We start from the raw sequence: 17,546 nt of genomic DNA on the forward strand, positions 1-17,546 counted from the left end.
CCCCCAGCGCCCTAAAGAATAAATGAGTGTATTTCACATTCCTGTCACCTCCGCCTGGAGCATCTGTCTTCATCTTAAAGGCTCCCCTGAGATTTGCCTCAGTGGTGCCTGGATCTTCTGACTGAGGGTAGCGTGTACAGCGCGTATCTGTTGGTTTGGTTGGCAAATGAATCGGCTTTTTCCCCACCTCCAAACAACTTTCCTGTCTTGATGGATGAAGGCAGGTGTCTCGCCCTTGCAGAACCACAGTGGGGGCATTCCAGGAGGAGGGGACTGGGGGGCCGGAGAAGCCCAGTTAACTCACAACGTGCTCTAACAACTGTGGATGCTTGGTTTTCACACACACCCCACCCCGCCCAGGGTATAGTTATTTTGTTCCAAGAGTTTTGTGGGTGAGTAATCCCTCTTAAATGATGCCCGTTCGTCTACAAGTGCCCTCTGAGCCAGCCGGTTGAATTTCCTTAGCCTTTCCCCACGTGCCCCACCTTCTCCCTTGTCCACACCATTGTCTCACCCTGTCAGCGCCGCCCGCTTCTGAATGCCTGTAGCTCACTCACACTGTGGCTCTCTTCTGGCTCATGTCACATGCTTCCTGCTGTCACAGTCCTCGGTGCCATGATTCCCTCGACGCTGCAAGCTCTTCGCCTTTGGGAAGCATGGCTTACCCCTTTGTGTATCTCCGCAGCACGCTGGCTCCTGTAGCAAGCACTTGATACTCGTTAAAAAATGAATGAAGTTCAGGGCTGGCTTAGGAGAGCTCACTGTCTGTGAGCACAGAATTGAACCTTAGCTGCCTCGGGGCGAGCTCCAAGTCAGGTACTCGTCCCTAGCCATGCTGGAGATGAGAAGAGCTTTCCCCTTCGCTGGCCTGCTGCCCTAGGTAAACCTCTCTCATCCTTGCTCTGATACCGCGCGATCTTCAATCACCTACCTTAGCAGTCAGGCTCTGTGTCCCGCAGCCCAAACAGCTGTGCGCATTTCAACGTGGGCAGATAGGCGCAAAGGACAAAGGAAAACCATTCTGATACTGTTCTGATGTCCAGCCCCTCTTCGTGGCAACCTCCCGCTGCCTTGTACGGTGCCGGGAAGTGCGCGACACATCACAGCCTCATAGAACTTGTATTTGTTTGTTGATTTCAGCAAAGGGGACCCGACGTAAATGGATGGGGTCTAAATCTGTGCTCTCTTGCAGTGGGGATGCTTTCATCACGAGTAAGGGTGGGGACAAAATATGTCTGGCAGAGGGAATGAAAGGAAAGCCTTCCTTTGGATTGAGAAATTATAAGGACCTCAGAGTAACTACCATTTACTGGTCGTTTAATATGGGCAAGGCAGTTTATTATCCCATTTCATCCTCTATTGACCCTGTGGAATAAGTGCCGGTATGATTCCTGTCTTCTAGATGAGGAAATGAGGCACAGAGAGGGTTAGTTACTTGCCCAACACCCCACAGCCAGCAAGCAGTAGAACTGGGATTGAACACCTGTCTCTCCTTCCTCCAGCCCATGCTTTACCCTCCAGGAAGGAAGACGGTGGAGGGGGGGGACTTGCTCCTAGATGCTAGGTAATCTGTTCATTCCTTGCCCTGGGTACAGGAGTAGAGGACTAGAGAGAAGGAGACCTGACTTTGGCAATTGGGAGCTCACAGGCTCAGTGCAAGAGTGGTTGGAAAAAAAAAAAAAAAACAACAACAGTGATGTACAAGCTCAGAAATAGACAGGCAAGAGCCTGGCTTTGGTCAGGAAATGGTTAACGCAAGTTGGAGGGGGCAGTCTTCAGAAAACCAGAGCTGCCCAGGGCCCCGCTTTTAGTCCCTGGCAGCCTGACAATGGAAGGCTTGAAGCCAGCAGATGGGAATTTGGAGCGTAGATCATTCCGCAGCCATGGCCCTCTGGCTGGCCACAAAGTGACCATGGCCGTTGGGAGGCACTGGGAAGAAAGCCGCACTGGCTCTCCGAGCCCCTGAGGGAGCAGGCACAAAGTCCCAGGAGGGGAAAGTAAATTACCATCACACCTCCTAGGAAGTGCTAACGGGTTTCAGGTTTTCTGCCTAGCTCAACATTTCTTGGTTGACATAGCAGCTACTCTCAGGAGGGACAGAGCTCCATTTCCCCAGCCGAGCCACCTCACCTGGCCCCAAGTACGAACACTGGCGCTCTAACCCCTTGGGGGTGCGGGAGAGGTTTGGGACGTTACCTCTGCCTCGTTGCCTTGTCAACTCCTTGCTGTCTCCCAGCTTAATTTGGGGTCTGGCCCCTCTGGGCACTACCCTCTGTCTCAGTCAGGTAGTTGTCGGGTGGGACATCCCTTAGGCGAGGCGGCTCTGTCTGCGCATTGTTGTTCGGCTGTGGGGAAGGGAGACCTCTCCCCCCTGTTTTCCCAAAAGGTGGAGAGTGCCCTAAATACTTGAGGGACTGCAGTTGTTGATCATGGAAACAAGACTGTCCCCAGAGCACCGGCGAGGAGGGAGGAGCCTGCCTAATAACACTCTTGTAAAATTACTCTGCCCTTCTCTCCTGACCTGAACTGGCTTACTCCTTTCACAAGATCAAGGCTGGGAAGGACAGTGGCCGCCCCGGGCTAAGCAGGCTTCTCCAAGCTCCAGCGAAACAGTAAGAGCAGCGGTGATGGGAGATGACCCCCCCTTCACCTATCCCCCCTCCGCAATGGTTGGGGGGGAGGAGGTAGGGGAAAGGGAAAGGAGGGTCCCACAAAGGCCTCCTGTCAGCCAAGAGAGATGGCAGCTCCTGCTGAGGGGACCCCCCCCCCGCCCCGCCAAGCTGGCCTCAAGCCAGCTCAGAAACACAGGCAGCCCCATTTGTCCCCTCCTTTCCCCCATGGAGCTGTTGCCTGTTTGGTTCTGACAGCTGGGCTCCTCTGAAGGCTCCAGCGGGCAGACCGGCTTAGCGGTCAAGGTCGTGGGCTGCGGATGTTGGCCTGGCCCTCCTCCTCCCTGCCTCCCCGCCATGACCCCAGGTGAGCTGCCTGGCCTCTCAGGGCCTCATCCTCCTTGTCTGAAAACCATGGGGACAAGCGTCGCACCCGACTCATACACGGGAGAGAGCGCCAGAGTGGGTTCACGCGGATACAGAGCTGAGCACATGACCCACACTCGATGAGGCCGAGGTGCTAGCTTTATTGTTGCCGAAGCATCTCTTCAGAATCTGATGAGCACGATAAAAGCCAGCCCAGGTGTGCTTCTGTCTCTCTGATTGCTGGAAACACACAAAGGGGCTAGCCAGCCTCACAAAACCTCAAAGGACCCTCGAACTCTCTAGATGGAGCTGAGGATGGCGGGAGAGTTCATTACTCATCCGCGCGGCACGCTGGGCAGGCAGGCATTTACCTGGAGGCCCCATGTGCAAGCGCCGCGTAGAGCTCTACGTTCCCAGCCTCCTGAAAATGCTCTTGCAGTCTCTTCCCTCAGCCATCAGCTGCTTCCCCCTTCACCAGGGTGACACTAGTGGGCTCTTCGGGGCCACTACTGCTCCCATGACCTAAGCCTGGGCAGCTCCACTCGCCTCCCAATGGCTTCCTCCAGTCTGGCCCACCTGCGCCCCCCCCACCCCCCACCCCCCACCCGGCATGCGCACATGCACACGCACACCCCACCTGGCTCTCTCTCCCCCCGCTCGCCCCAAGCATAGCTCTAACCTGCGGGCCCTTTGCTCGCCTCCCCACTGCTACCGCGGTCTTTCTGGGCACTGAGTTGGTCCCCTGGTCTGCTGAGAGGGGAGGCGAATGCGGCCACCGGAGTGGAGTAGCTGGCTGGCAGATGGCCCATGCTGGGGACCGTCACCCACGCCCGCCTGTGCAGACACCCCCACCACGGAGCCAGGGGCGCTTCCCAGCTATGCGAGGACAACTCCTGGGGGTCTGGCTCTGCCAAGAGAAACTTGGGCCACGTGGTTCCCAGGACAGAAACGTCCTTTTACGGGGCGCCTGGGGGGCTCAGTCGGTTACGCGTCTGCCTTTGGCTGAGGTGGTGATCTTAGGGTCTTGGGATCGAGTCCCACGTCAAGCTCCCTGCTCAGCAGGGAGTCTGCTTCTCCCTCTGCCTGCTGTTCCCCCCACTTGTGCTCTCTCTCTGACAAAATCAAAGGAAGGAAGGTCCTTTTACTGCAATATGATAGGCCTGTTGTTATTTGATTATTGGGGATGGGCCGAAAGACGAAAGCTTCCCACACAACTGCCTTCAGCATATACACCCTCAGACAGTGTGGGACGTGGACAGCTTGGTCCTCAGGCTGTGTCTGACGCGTCCATGGAGGATAAAAGTTGTTTCCAATAACAAACAAGAGGTTCTGGGAGCGCCTGTTTGCTCCAGTTGGAAGACTCCTCCCCCCCCCTTTTCTTTCTTCTTGCCTCTCCTTTTAAACACTCTTTTTAAAACCAAGACTTGATTTTTTGACCAGTTTTAGGTTCAGAGCAAAATTGAGAGAAATGTACGGAGATTTCCCACACACACCCTGCCCCACTCCATACACAGTCTCCCCATTATCAACACCCCCCCACCATAGGGGTACGTCTGTCACAACTGACGACTGCACACTGACACATCGTCATCCCCCCAAGCCCACGCTTTACCCGGGGGCTCACTCGTGGGGTTGGACACTCTCTGGGTTTGGACAAATGTATAATGATGTATACCCACCATTCTAGTGTACAGAGAATTTCTCTGCCTACTCATTGACCCCCCCCAAGCCCCTTAAAGCACTGATCTTTTTGCTGTCTCCGTAGTTTTGCCTTTTCCAGAATGTCATATAGTTGGAATCATATGGTATATAGACTTTTTTCCGTTTGTTTTTTGTGTTTTTTTTTTTTAAGTAAACTCTACCCCAGTGTGGGACTCAAACTCGCCATCCAGAGATCAAGAGTCGCATGCACTCCTGACCGAGGCAGTCAGGCGCCCCCTCGGTATCCAGACTTTCCAGACGTGCTTCTTCCACACAGGAAGATGCACTTAAGGTTCCTCCATGTCTTCTCATGGCTCAATGCCTTATTTCTTTTTCATGCTAAATAATATTTCATTGTCGGGATATGACTTATGTCTGCATTCCCATACTGACAAAGGACCTCTTGCTTCTTCCAAGCATTGGCAATTATGAACAAAGCTTCTTTAAAAATCCACGTGCAGGCTTTTGTGTGGACTTAGGTTTTCAACTCCTTTAGGCAAATCCCCAGATCGGATTTAGTCAGTGCAGCCACTAGGCCATGTGTAAGGATATGTTCAGTTTTATACGAAACCACCAAACTGTCTTCCAAAGTGGCTGTAGCATTTGGCATTGCCACCAGCAGTGAATGAAAGTTCCGATCACTCCACACATCAGCAGCGCTCGGCGGCATCAGCGTCCTGGATTTTGGCCATTTTAATAGGTGTGTAGTAGTATCTCATCGCTCCTTTAACTTGCATTTCTGTGATGACAGAGTATAAGGAGCATCTTTTCCTATGCTCATTTACCACCTGTAGATCTTCTCTGGTGAGGTGTCCAGGCCTTAGGCCCATTTTTTAATCGGGTTGTTTGTTTTCTTATTGTTGAGTTTTAAGAGTTCTTTGTATATTTCGGAAAATGGTCCTTTATCAGATGTGTCTTCTGCAGATATGTTCTCCCAGTTTGTGGCTCATCTTCGCATTTTCTTTTAAAATTAAATTATTCGGGGCACCTGGGTGGCTCAGTGGGTTAAAGCCTCTGCCTTCGGCTCAGGTCATGATCCCGGGGTCCTGGGATTGAGCCCTACATCAGGCTCTCCACTCAGCGGGGAGCCTGCTTCCTCCTCTCTCTCTCTCCCTGCCTCTCTGCCTACTTGTGATCTGTCTGTCAAATAAATAAATAAAATCTTTTTAAAAAATTAAATTATTCTACCTTCTGCATAGGTCACATAGGCATATGGTAGAAAATCCATAAGGTGCAAAGAGTGTATGTTGGAAAGGAAGGTTTCCAGGACCTTTGTCCCCTGGCCTCTCAGTTCTCTGCAGACAGCACTTCCCAGTATCTCGGCTGAATCTTTCCAAAGATGGTCTATGCAAAGACAGACAGACATACGCATGCACATTTGTGTTCTGTTTTTAGATCATCAACGACATAGATTCTTCCAGGCCATTTTTTTTCACCTCCCAATGTATCTCGGAGATGGCATCATATCAGTCAGCTGGAGATGCCACATATTTTTAAATGGTGACACAGTGTTCCATGGTACCATGAGCTCTTTTTTAACTAGCCCCCTATTGGTGGACATTCAGATTAATTCCAGTTTTCTGCCGTTACTAACAGTGCCACAACATAAATCCTTATTAACACACATCGTTTCCCACGTGAATGAATGTTTCTGTAGAATAAATTCCTAGAATACGATTGCTTTGGTCAAAGGGCATATGAGTTTTACATCTTGAGAAACACCATTGCCTTATGTCAGGGCTCGTGGGAAGAATGAAAAACCTAAAATGTTACCTCTTTCAGAAGGCCTCTACGGACTTTCTCGGAGAAATAATCAAGTTCTTTGCTTTGAAATATTTACCTTTCATTTTCATGCACTGCAGATCTGTTTCCTCTTCCCTTCAATATCTATTAAGCACATGTTGAGTGCCAGGCATGTTGGTGGGCTTTAGGATAAAGCCACAAACATGACAGACGGGATCATCGCCCTTCTGGGATTTCTGGTCCTGGAGGCAGGGTTGGGGGAATACACGTGGCAGAAATAGTTACCCACTAAATCGTGACAAACTGTGTCACGTGCCAAGATGGGGAAGCACAGGGGGGCCAAAAGTGTTTATCAGACTCCTGCCTTAGTCTGGGGGGGACTCTGAGAAGGTGTCCCTGAGGAAGGGGTATGTATTCTCTTTTTTTAAATACTTTATCTGAGAGAGAGAGCACAAGAAGAGCAAGGGGTGGGGGGGGCAGAAGGAGAGGGAGAAGCAGGCTTCCCGCTGAGTAGGGAGCCCGATGTGGGACTCGACCCCAGGACCCAGGATCATGACCTGAGCCAAAGGCAGATGCTTAACCAACTGAGCCACCCAGGCGTCCAGCAGTACGCATTCTAATCACTAAGAGAGACTTAGGCGGGCAGAGGAAGGGGCAGGCTGGAAGTCCTAGAGGCAGGAAGGACCTTGGAGGACCAGCAGCGTGGATCAGAGACGCAAGAAAGGCCCTCAGGGCATCTGGTTCCACTCTTCTCACTTGATATGTGAGAAAACCAAGGTACAAAGAACTTCGGGAGCTGAGCAAGGTCGTCCAGAGAGGGGCAGAGCCAGACCAAAGAGCTGGCTTCTCTGGGTCTTTCCAGACGGTACCGTGGCTGCATGCTCATCCTGGACTAGATCGGCAGGGAGGTCAGTTGCTCGGGCTTGTATGGAGGGAAGATGTCAGCTCAGGTCCTTGTGACCAGCAGCCTGACATGTTTCGTTTCTCTTTACTAGTAAGATACAGTTTGGGCAAGTCTCGTGTGCCCATCTAGTGGGTTGGTTTGGTCTTCAGCACCCTTGTCTCTTCTCCAAGTTCAGATAGTCAATAATAGTGACATTCATCATGATGGCTGCTTTCGTAGCACTTGCTGTACGTCGAATGCTGTTCCAGGCACTTTACATGTATTTCATTTAATCTGGACAACAATAAGGTCGATATTCTGATTTTCCCCATTTTACAGATGAGGAAACTGGGGCTCAGAATGGTCAAGGCGTGGGCTCCAGGTCGCAGCGCTGGCGAGCGGCCCGTGTGCCGTCAGTGACAGCAGTGGGCTGACGGAGCCAGGTCTGCACACCAGAAAACACGGGCTCTGGGGGTGGGTCCCCATCATGATGGTTTCGAAAAGCTTCCCATTTGAAAAGCTTCATTCGCAGCTGAGGGTTGAGAAGCTCCAACCATCAGCATTCCTTCTTCCGTGGGGGTAACTTCATCTGGGCAGCAATCACAGAATACCATACACCAGTGGCTTGAACAACAGACACTGCTCACGGTTCTGGAGGCTGGGGAAGTCCAAGATCAAGGTGTCAGCAGACTGCGTGTCTGGTGTCCTTTCCTGGCCGGCGGACAGCCACCTTCTCGTCGTGGCTTCACACGGTGGGGGTGAGAGGGATCATCTCTCTGGTGTCTCCCCTCATAAGGGTACCAACCCCACTCATGAAGCCTCCATCCTCATGACCAGTAATAATACCCCATAATGAATGTTGGGGGCCCGCAAACATTGTCCATAGCGGGGGACAGCCAGGAATCCGTGCTTGCCTTTATAGTCATTTAGTCTGACACCAGCAGAGGCATTTATTCAAAAATACCATGAGTTCCGGAGCACCTGGCTGGCTCAGTCGGTGAAGCGCATGACTCTTGATCTCAGGGTTGTGGGTTCAAGCCCCATGTTGGGTGTAGGTTCTACTTAGAACATCTTTTTCCTATCTTTAAAAAAAAAATACCAGGAGTTCTGGTCTTAGCCTAGAAAATTCATTCAGGGTCCACACTGTGGTAGCCACACTCAGTGCTGATTATCGTCGGCAAGTGTGTCAAGGGCTAAGAGTATTCTCAGTCCTGGGCAACAGAAGACAGTGGAGCTCAGTGGAATAGAGCTTGATTCTGAGTCCGAGAGACCCAAGTTCAAGTTGATGCTTTGTCTCATGTTCTGTGATTTTGGGAGAGTCATCCTTTCACGGACTCTATTTTGTCATCTATAAAATAGGGCCACGAGGATCCTACTACCTATTTCACGAGGCTTTTGTGAGGATTAAATGAGATGGTAGGTGTCATGTGTTCAGTATAATGCCTGACCCTGAGCTCTCGGGAAACATTACTCATTTTTTTGCTTCATTACCGTCTATGTGGCTTATTTGAGCCTGATCACAAGTAAACCGCTGTATTTGGGAAAAGCTACTGGTGACACTGATACTGAGGGGAATTTGATTTGACGTTTGACAAGTGCCTGATATGTGAGATGAAGGGTGTTAGACCCTGAAAAGGTAGGACAGAAGGAAGGCCTAGTGCCTGATCCCACAGGCCGGTGGGCCGCCAGCCCAGATCTGTACTCATATAACTCACACTAGGTCGACTGTACCAAAGCAGAGGTCCAAACAAATAGCAAAGAGAGCACAAGACAGGGAAAGAACCTCAACTCAAACAAAGAAGCTACAAAATAATTACAAGGCAATGAAGGAAATGGGAACACTAATCGGATACATGATATTAAGGCATTGTAATTTTTTAGGTGCAATAATGGTATGATTATGTATATTTATATTTTAGAGAAGAAGCCATTATATTTTAGAGAAACACAATTAAATATCTACAGGTGAATTGAAATGATGTCTCATAGGGGTAGAGATGAAAAGAGATTGGCCATGAGTTGCTGATTGTTGAAGCTGGGTGAGGGAACTTGGTGTTCATTTCGCCCTTTCTGTATACGTTTGAAATGTTCTACAATAAAAAGCTGTTTGTTTTTAAGTAAACTCTAGGCCCAGGGTGGGGCTTAAACTCCTGTCTCTGAAATCAACAGTCACATGCTCCACTGACGGAGCCAGCCAGGCGCCCCTACAATGAAGTTATTTTTAAATGAGAGGTAAGGGGGGCATGGGGATGGCTCAGTTGGCTGAGTGTCTGACTCTTGATTTCGGCTCAGGCCATGATCTCAGGGTTGTGAGATCGAGCCCCATGTCTGGCTCCACACTGGGCATGGAGCCTGCTTGGGATTCTTTCTCTCCCTCTCTCTCTGCCCCCTGCTCGCGCATGTGCAAGCATTCCCCCCCCCCATATATAACTATTAAACTTTTAAAGAATTAAAGATTTTCTCTCTTCTCCCTCTATCCCTCCCCACCTCTCAAAAAGAGGGGGGGGGCACCTGGCTGGCTCAGTCAGTGGAGCGTGCAACTCTTGATCTCGGGGTTGTGAGTTCAAGCCCCATGCTGGGCGTAGAGTTTACTTAAATAAATAAATAAGTAAACAAACAAACATTAAAAAATCATTTTTAAAAAAGAGAGAGAGACAGAAGGAGGGCAAAAGAGAGGAAGAAGAAGCAGGAAAACAGGTAGTTCCAATCAAAATCCAAAAAAGTTTCAAGATGAGGTGGCAGCTGACCCGACCCTGGGTAACTAGGAAGGGCCCGGAAAGTCTCTCTACTCCGCTTCCCGTCATTAATCCGGCTTCAGTCATATATAATAAAATGGAATATCCTCCCAAGACTTCATAAGCTAGGCTTCACTAATTTAAACTAGCCTCCCCCCAGACACATACATACATGTTGGAATTACTGACATTTTTCTGTATTGTTTATCAGATGCCCTTATGGTGAGGGTTCACGGGAGAGGCTAGAGTCTGACAAGGAAGAGGACGACTGTCCTTTTGCCAGCAACAGGTGGCAGGATGGGGTGTCCTGCGAGGACACAAGCTAGGTGGGTGTCAGGTGCGGCACATATTGTCATTTTATGTCTTTGAACCTAGAGGCCAAGGTCAGGGAGTCACTGGAAGGCAGGGTCCCAGAGGGCAGAGCACCTGGCTTTTGTCCTTCTTGGTCACTCTTCCTCTCAAGATCTTGGGTTTCTATCTGTAAATGAAGTCACTGGATTGGAATATATTTTCTTAAGGATTTTTTAATAAAGATTTTATTTATTTTTTTTACAGAGAGATCACAAGTAGGCAGAGAGGCAGGCAGAGAGAGAGGGGGAAGCAGGCTCTCTGCCAAGCAAAGAACCCGATGTGGAGCTCGATCCCAGGACCCTGAGATCATGACCTGAGTTAAAGGCAGAGGCTTAACCCAATGAGCCACCCAGGCGCCCCAAGGATTTTATTTTTAAGTAACATCTACCCCCAGCACGGGACTCCAACTCACGACCAAGAGATCAAGAGTCGTGTGCTCCACTGACTGAGCCGGCTGGCTGCACCCATTGGACCAGAATATCTTAAGGTCCCTCCCAGATCTGAGTCTGTGGTTTGGGGATTCAGGGTTGTCGGGGCCTGGAGTCATGAGACCCAGGACCAGAATGAGAGCAAGAAAGGGCCAGGCTTCATAGTCAGAGACAACAAAAATCTATAGTCCACAAGGCCTGACCTTCCCGGTAGTGTGTTTCAGTGATTAACATTGAGTTTTTGCGCTACTTCTCTGGTTGCGATGTGTTCATATGTTCTACAGAGTTTTATGGAGGCTGGAGAGAAGAGAAGCTGAGTAAGACATGGTCCCAGCTACCAGGGATCACAGTCTCCTGGGGGAAAGAACACGAAACAACTAATTCAGATGAAACAGAATAAAATGTGTTATTTCCGAGCCAGATGACCTTGATCAAATCACTTAGCCGGTCCCCAAGCCTCAGTCTCCTCACCCGGACCAGGCATACAAGCAGTCAATAAACATCTAAGTATACGAGAAGCAGTAGCAACATTATTGTGGCTATTCTGTACTCAGATGCCATCGCTTCTTGGTCAGATAGAACTATCTACACACTGTCATTGCAAAGAGAGAAGAAATCATGCGAAGTTTGATCCTCGTTTTCTGAAAAGAGTCCATATCATATCATATAGGTTTTGACCCACTGTTTTTATAATTCATGCGCAGCGTTACGTCAGATGCTTTTAAAATTCCAGACCACTCCTGTACTGAGCATTTCAGGCATTTATTCGGCAAACCATTCGCCGAGCACCGGCCACACATGCCGGCTGCTGGGGAAGGCGCCAGAGATCCGGAAGTGAACAAGACCAGTCCTTACAGAGCGCACAGCCCCCTGGGAGAAACAGACATGTGAGTCAGGCCTGGTTACATTACAGTGCGAAAGGGGCCTCCTGCAAAGGGCTGTCCATATTCACTGCCTCCAGTCTTTCTCTTCTCATCTCCCTTGAATCATTTCAGTCAGACTTTTGCCCCCACCACTCAACAGAAACTTCTCTTCCTAAGAGAAGCCGTGACCTCCCTGTCTGTAAATGCAATGGTTGGGACTCAGTTCTCATCTTCCTTGGCCATCAGGAGCTCACCACTTCCTGTGACACACTCACTGCCCAGCACTTGGCTTCTTTGCCAGTCCTTCTCTTTGCCTTGACTTCCAAATGTTGGGGTATCCCTGGGCTCGAGCCCTAAGTGATCTCATCTAGTCTCCTGGGTTTCAATACCATCTCGGTGTTGAGGATTGTCAAATTAGATCCCCAGCCCTAACCCTCTCTCCTGGTCTGCAGACTTGCATAGCCAACTTCCCATTGCCATTGAGATGTCAAAGGGGTGTCACACACTTGAACTCCTGATGTCTCCTCCACCCACCCTCCAAAAAACCCCCTACTTCTCCCGTGGTTTTTCCCATTTGGTTAGTAGCACTTCCGTCTACCCAGTTGCTCGGGCCAGAAACGTTAGAGTCATTGACCCCCACGACTAGCGTCCCAGTCCAAGCTACCATGCTTTCTTGCCTCACTTCCCCCTTATAATCTCCTAACCAGTTTCCCTCAGTCCTTCTACCCTTTCCTCCGGCCTTCAGTCTTCTCCACACAGCAGCCAGAGTGGTCCTATTAAAACATAAACTAGGCTCCTTCACTCTTCTATTGAGAACCCAGCAGCATCTCCCATTCTCATTCAGTAATTCAAGTCAAAATACAGCGGCCTACCAGCCTTACAGGGTCCAGTCATGCGTGGTCTACTTTCCTGATGCCTTGTCCGGTCACTCTCTCTTTTGTTCATTCCATTCCCACTTTATTGGCCTCCTTATTGTCTAACACCCCAGGCCTGCTTCTGCCCCAGGGCCCTTGCAGGTAACGGCACCATTCACTTCCTTCAGATCTTCACTCAAAGGTCATCTTCTTGGTGAGTCTTTGGGGACCACCCTACTAAAAACATCAGCACCCTCCAAGCACTCCCTGTATCTTGGCCCTGCCTTGATTTTCTTCAGAGCAGTCACTGCCTTTTAGTATTTGGTATAAGTATTTATTTCTTTTGCCTGTTCCCTCCCCACAACTAGAATTTCAGCTCTGTGGGAACAGGGGCTTTTTGTCTGTTTGGTTCACTGCTGTATCCTCAGGGCCTGGCATATACTAGGTACTCAGTAAACATTTGCATGAATGAAAAGTCTTCAGAGGGGATAATGGGAGCTAACAGAAGTAGAGAAATATTGCTAAGGAGTGCAGGGGGTGAACAGTGCTTTTAATGCTGGGAAAATTGTCGTTTAGGACCTTGTGTATCATTCCAAGGAGCTTGGATTTCATCCTATATGTGGTAGAAAGTCTGTGAAGGAGTCAGTCGTCCGCACTGAAATGTTGGAGATGCATTCCGAATGCACTGGGAAGGACAGGAGTGGGTCATGGAGACCAGTAAGAGACTGTTGCAGTGACCCACGCTTGAGATGGTGGTAGCCTGAACCAAGAGAGGAGCAGTTGAGAACACAGAAAGGGGATGGATCTGAGAAGTGCAGTATTTAGAAGATCAAATTGGTTGTTGTACTTGATGACTGATTGGCTAGGGCAGTAAGAGTGAGCGAATGAAGGAATCCCGGGTTCCTGGCTTGGGGCAGCAGGTTGAATGGTGGGGCCGTTTACTGAGCTAAATTCAGAAGAGGGGCGCCTGGGTGGCTCGGTCCATTAAGTGTCTGACTCTTCATCTCGGCTCAGGGATTGATCTCACAGACGTGAGTTCAAGTCCCATGTTGGGCTCCAGGCTGGGTGTGGAGCAAGCTGTATCACTAGCTAGAAATACAGAAGAAAGAATAAATTTGATGTGGTCAAGGTGAAAGGCAACACTCGGTTCTAGGTGTGTCAAGTTTTGAGAACCTGTGTGTTCTCTGGGTGGAGATGTCTGGTAGGCACCTGAATGCTTGATTCTGGGGCTCAGACTGGGAGGTCAGAGCCAAAGAGAAAGATTTAGAAGTCATCTACCTGTAGATGGTGTTTAAAGCCATGCGATGGTAGAATTTCCTAGAGAAACTGTATAAATTAAGGAGGGCAAAAAGTCACTGGTTATCAGTGCCAAACACTGCCCCAAAAATCCAATAAGAAAAATATCCTCCCCCCAAAAAATCCCATCTACTGGATTTGCCAGGTAGGAGGCCCTGAGTGAATATATTTCATTTATTCAACTATTTCTTGAATATCCACTACCTGTTGAGGATACTGAAGATACAGTAGTGAACCAAACAGGCAAAAAAAAATCCCCTCTCCCACAGAGCTACAGTTCTAGTTGGGAGGAGTAGACAAATAAGAAAAGAAATAAGTGAATTGTATCCAAGTCATAAAAGGCCGTGAGTGCTCTGAAAATAAAAGAAATTTTTAAAAATTTTAAAAAAGAAAGTCAGGGATCCAAGGTAGGCCTGGCCAGAGTCAGCAAGCAAAGTAACGGACACAGATCCAGACTGCAGTGAGGAGAGCAGTGATGGAGAGAGAGGAAGTGGAGTCAGCCAGAGTCCAGTAAGTTTCCAGCCTCTTTCAGTAAGTGCAAGCGAAAAGGGAAGTGGGTGTCTATTAACAGATGAGTGGATAAACACATAGTGGTACATCCACACGATGGAATAGTACTCAGCAATAAACAGGAAGAAACTATTGATGAACACAACAACATGATGAATCTTGGAAGCATCACGCCAAGTAAAAGAAGCCAGTCTCGGGGGGGCCTGCGTGGCTCAGTTAAGGCTCTGCCTTTGGCTCAGGTCATGGTCCCAGGGTCCTGGGATCGAGCCGCACATCGGGCTCCCTGCTCAGTGGGGAGCCTGCTTCTCCCTCTCCCTCTGCCCCTGCTTGTGTTCCCTCTCTCGCTATCTCTCTCTCTCTCTCTCTCTGTGTCAAATAAATAAATAAATCTTTAAAAAGAAAAAAAGAAAGAAGCTAGTCTCAGGTGCCCGGCTGGCTCAGTTGGGGAGCGTGCAGCTCTTGATCTCAGGGTCATGAGTTCAAGCCCCCCATGGGGTGTAGAGATTACTTAAATAAATAAAACTTGTAAAAAATATTTTCAGAAGCCAGTCTCAAAAGGTTTGTTGCTGTTGGCTTCCATCTGTATGACATTCTCAAAAGGCAAAACTGTAGGGACAGAGAGAAGACCAGTGGCTGCCCAGGGCTGGGAATGGAGGACACCTTGACTGCAAAGGGTCAGCTCATGAGAATGGTGGTGGCAGAAGAAGCAGATCTGTGTCCTGATTGTGGTGGTGGTCAGACAAATGAATACATCTGTCGAAACTCTTAGTCCTTGACCCCGAAACCTGGTAATTTTACTGTATATTAATGTGGGAATAAGAGGCTGGACTATATCTGAAGGGCAGAGTCAAGATCAGCAGAAGAAGTTGTTTTGAAGATGCAAGAAGGACTTGAGTTTATTCATTTGCTAAGGAGGAAAGTCAGGTCTCTTGGGAAGGGTGCCCAGGAGGAGTTCAAAGGTATGAGATCCAGGGCACTGGTGGGAAGAAAAGATGTTTATGTGAAGAAGCAAAAGTTGAGGCTCCGTACAGCCTGTTTTCTCTATGAACCAGGAGAGCAGGTCACCTACCTAGAACTGAGGAATGGGTGCAGGGTGCCAGGCATCAAGGGCTGTGGGAAGGTTTGGCGCAGCTGCCTTGAGGAACAGGCAAGGATGCTTTGAAGACTCGGTTCGCAGTACGAAGGCCCAGCAGAGGCTGGCAACCTCGAAGCTTTGGTGGTACCAATCTGCCCCTTTGCGGATTCGTCTTCAGTGGCTTGGGGCAGAGAAGGGATGTGTGGGTGTGAGGGGCTGAAGGACAAGGGGCAGGGATTTTGAGAGTAGGAGCGCAAAAACCTGGGCAGGGATTAGAAAAGGAAGCCACTGAAGCCAGCAGGGAACTGTGGCCTGGGGGAGACAGGAGGGAGCAAGTGCCCAGGGCCTTAATGATCTAACAGTGATAGGAACCAGCGTGGGTGGGTGCTGGTGGGCAAGGATACCGAGGTGCCAGGGGTTCAGAAGTTTAGCATTTCAAAAAAAAAAAAAAGGAAGAAATTTAGCATTTCAGAGGTGGGCATGGAGGACTAGCAACATTAGGTAAGGGGCTATGTTGCTATTTAGCATACTTTATTTTTTTTAAGATTTTATTTTATTTATTTGAGAGAGGGAGTGTGCACAAGCAGGGGGAAGGGCAGAGGGAGAGGAAGAAGCAGGTTTCCTGCTGAGCAGGGAGCCTGATGCGGGGCTTGATCCCAGGACCTGGGGATCATGACCTGATCCGAAGGCAGACGCTTAACGACTAAGCCACCCAGGCACCCCTATTTAGCATACTTTCTATGTAATAGTAATAGCAATGCTAGTTCATACCTACTGACCCTTACCATGTGTGTGACACGGCTGATTGCTTTACATGCACATCTCATTTAATTCTCACAGCAGCCCCAGGACTCGGGTACTGTGAGTAAGGAAACTAAGGCTCAGGAGGGTTAGGTAAGTGCCCAGGGTCCCATGGTGCATACATGAAGCGGCCAGAGCTAAATTCTGATTTATCTGACTCCAGAGGTTCTGCTTTCCGGACTGTTAGACTACACTGCCTCTCCCACCTGCAAGATGGTGTTGTTGTTGTTGCTGTTTCTTTAAGTAATTGCTACACCCAACCTGGGGCTCGAACTCACGACCCCAAGATCAAGATTCTGACTGAGCCAGCCAGGCACCCCTCCCACTTGGAAAGTCTTGACTCCACTTCCCTAGAATGCTGTGCTAGTCTCAAGCAGACGTTTCAGAAACAAACCAAAGTATATGCGAGGCTTTGCATGACCCTGACACCATTCCTCAAAGCCAGCTCTGAGGGGCTGTCCCCTTCCCCCTGGGCAACAGGTGTCAGTTTTATATAGAGATGGTCTACTGAAAAGTGCTTTCATCTGATCCCAAAACTGGTTTCTACCAAAGGACAAAAATGTTCCTTTCAGAGATGGAGCGTGTTGGCAATTGGTCAGGATAGTTCTGTGAGTCATGATGAAGTCCGTGAAGTGGCCGAAGTTGTGGGTGGCCAAAGAGGCGTAAAAGTAAGGGTCACTGAGGTTGAGGTCCAGAAACTGGGTGTGGGATGGGTTGTCTTATAAATGCCAGTTCCCTAAGATGATGGTGGCTCTGGAAGAGGGGGAGCCACCAGACGGCAAGGTCTCAGATGAACAGAGAAGACTTTCAGGAGGTCAAGAGATGAGAGCGGCAACAAGGAGTGCGGTCAGGGACGGGAGCCCCAGCCGGGAACTTCGGGCATGACAGGGAAGTAATTGGGTGGGGTCTGGGGACAGTAAGAGGGAGCTAGAAGAATGCTGCCATCACTCTGCTCATCACCCTGGGACATCTGAGATGTGGGGAAATGAGCAGCCCACGCGTGACAGCTTCATGGAGAGGCCATCAGCTAAGACAAGGAGACCAGGGGAGGAACTTAACCTTAACCTTAAAAAAGGTTAAGGGCACAGGAGAACGTTTATCATGTCCAGAGGGCATAGGTGGGGAAGCGACGGTCCTAAATGGTTGCTTCCTTCCAGGCAAAATAAGCCCCAAATAGGGTGAGCCCCAAATAGGCTGACACCCCCGTTGTCCTGACTTGGCTGCGCATTACTCTTCATTCTGAGCCCGTTGAGCAAGGGCCCTGTGGCAGCCATTCTTGGCGGGTGTCTCTGCTGGGAGCATAGCAACCAGTGCCCAGGCTTGAGACCTGG

The 17,546-nt window shown here is 49.6% G+C and overlaps 1 protein-coding gene across 1 annotated transcript in view; it reads left to right on the forward strand.

The window, feature by feature from the left end:
• The window catches only part of SLC25A43 (solute carrier family 25 member 43), a gene marked incomplete at its 5' end in the record, with an annotated part of 38,009 nt that overhangs the window by 17,712 nt on the left and 2,751 nt on the right, over window positions 1-17,546 (forward strand). The gene's annotated exons all lie outside the window — the stretch shown is intronic.

This window comes from Martes martes (genome assembly GCF_963455335.1).
Source record: "Martes martes genome assembly, chromosome: X".
Lineage (NCBI taxonomy): Eukaryota > Metazoa > Chordata > Mammalia > Carnivora > Mustelidae > Martes > Martes martes.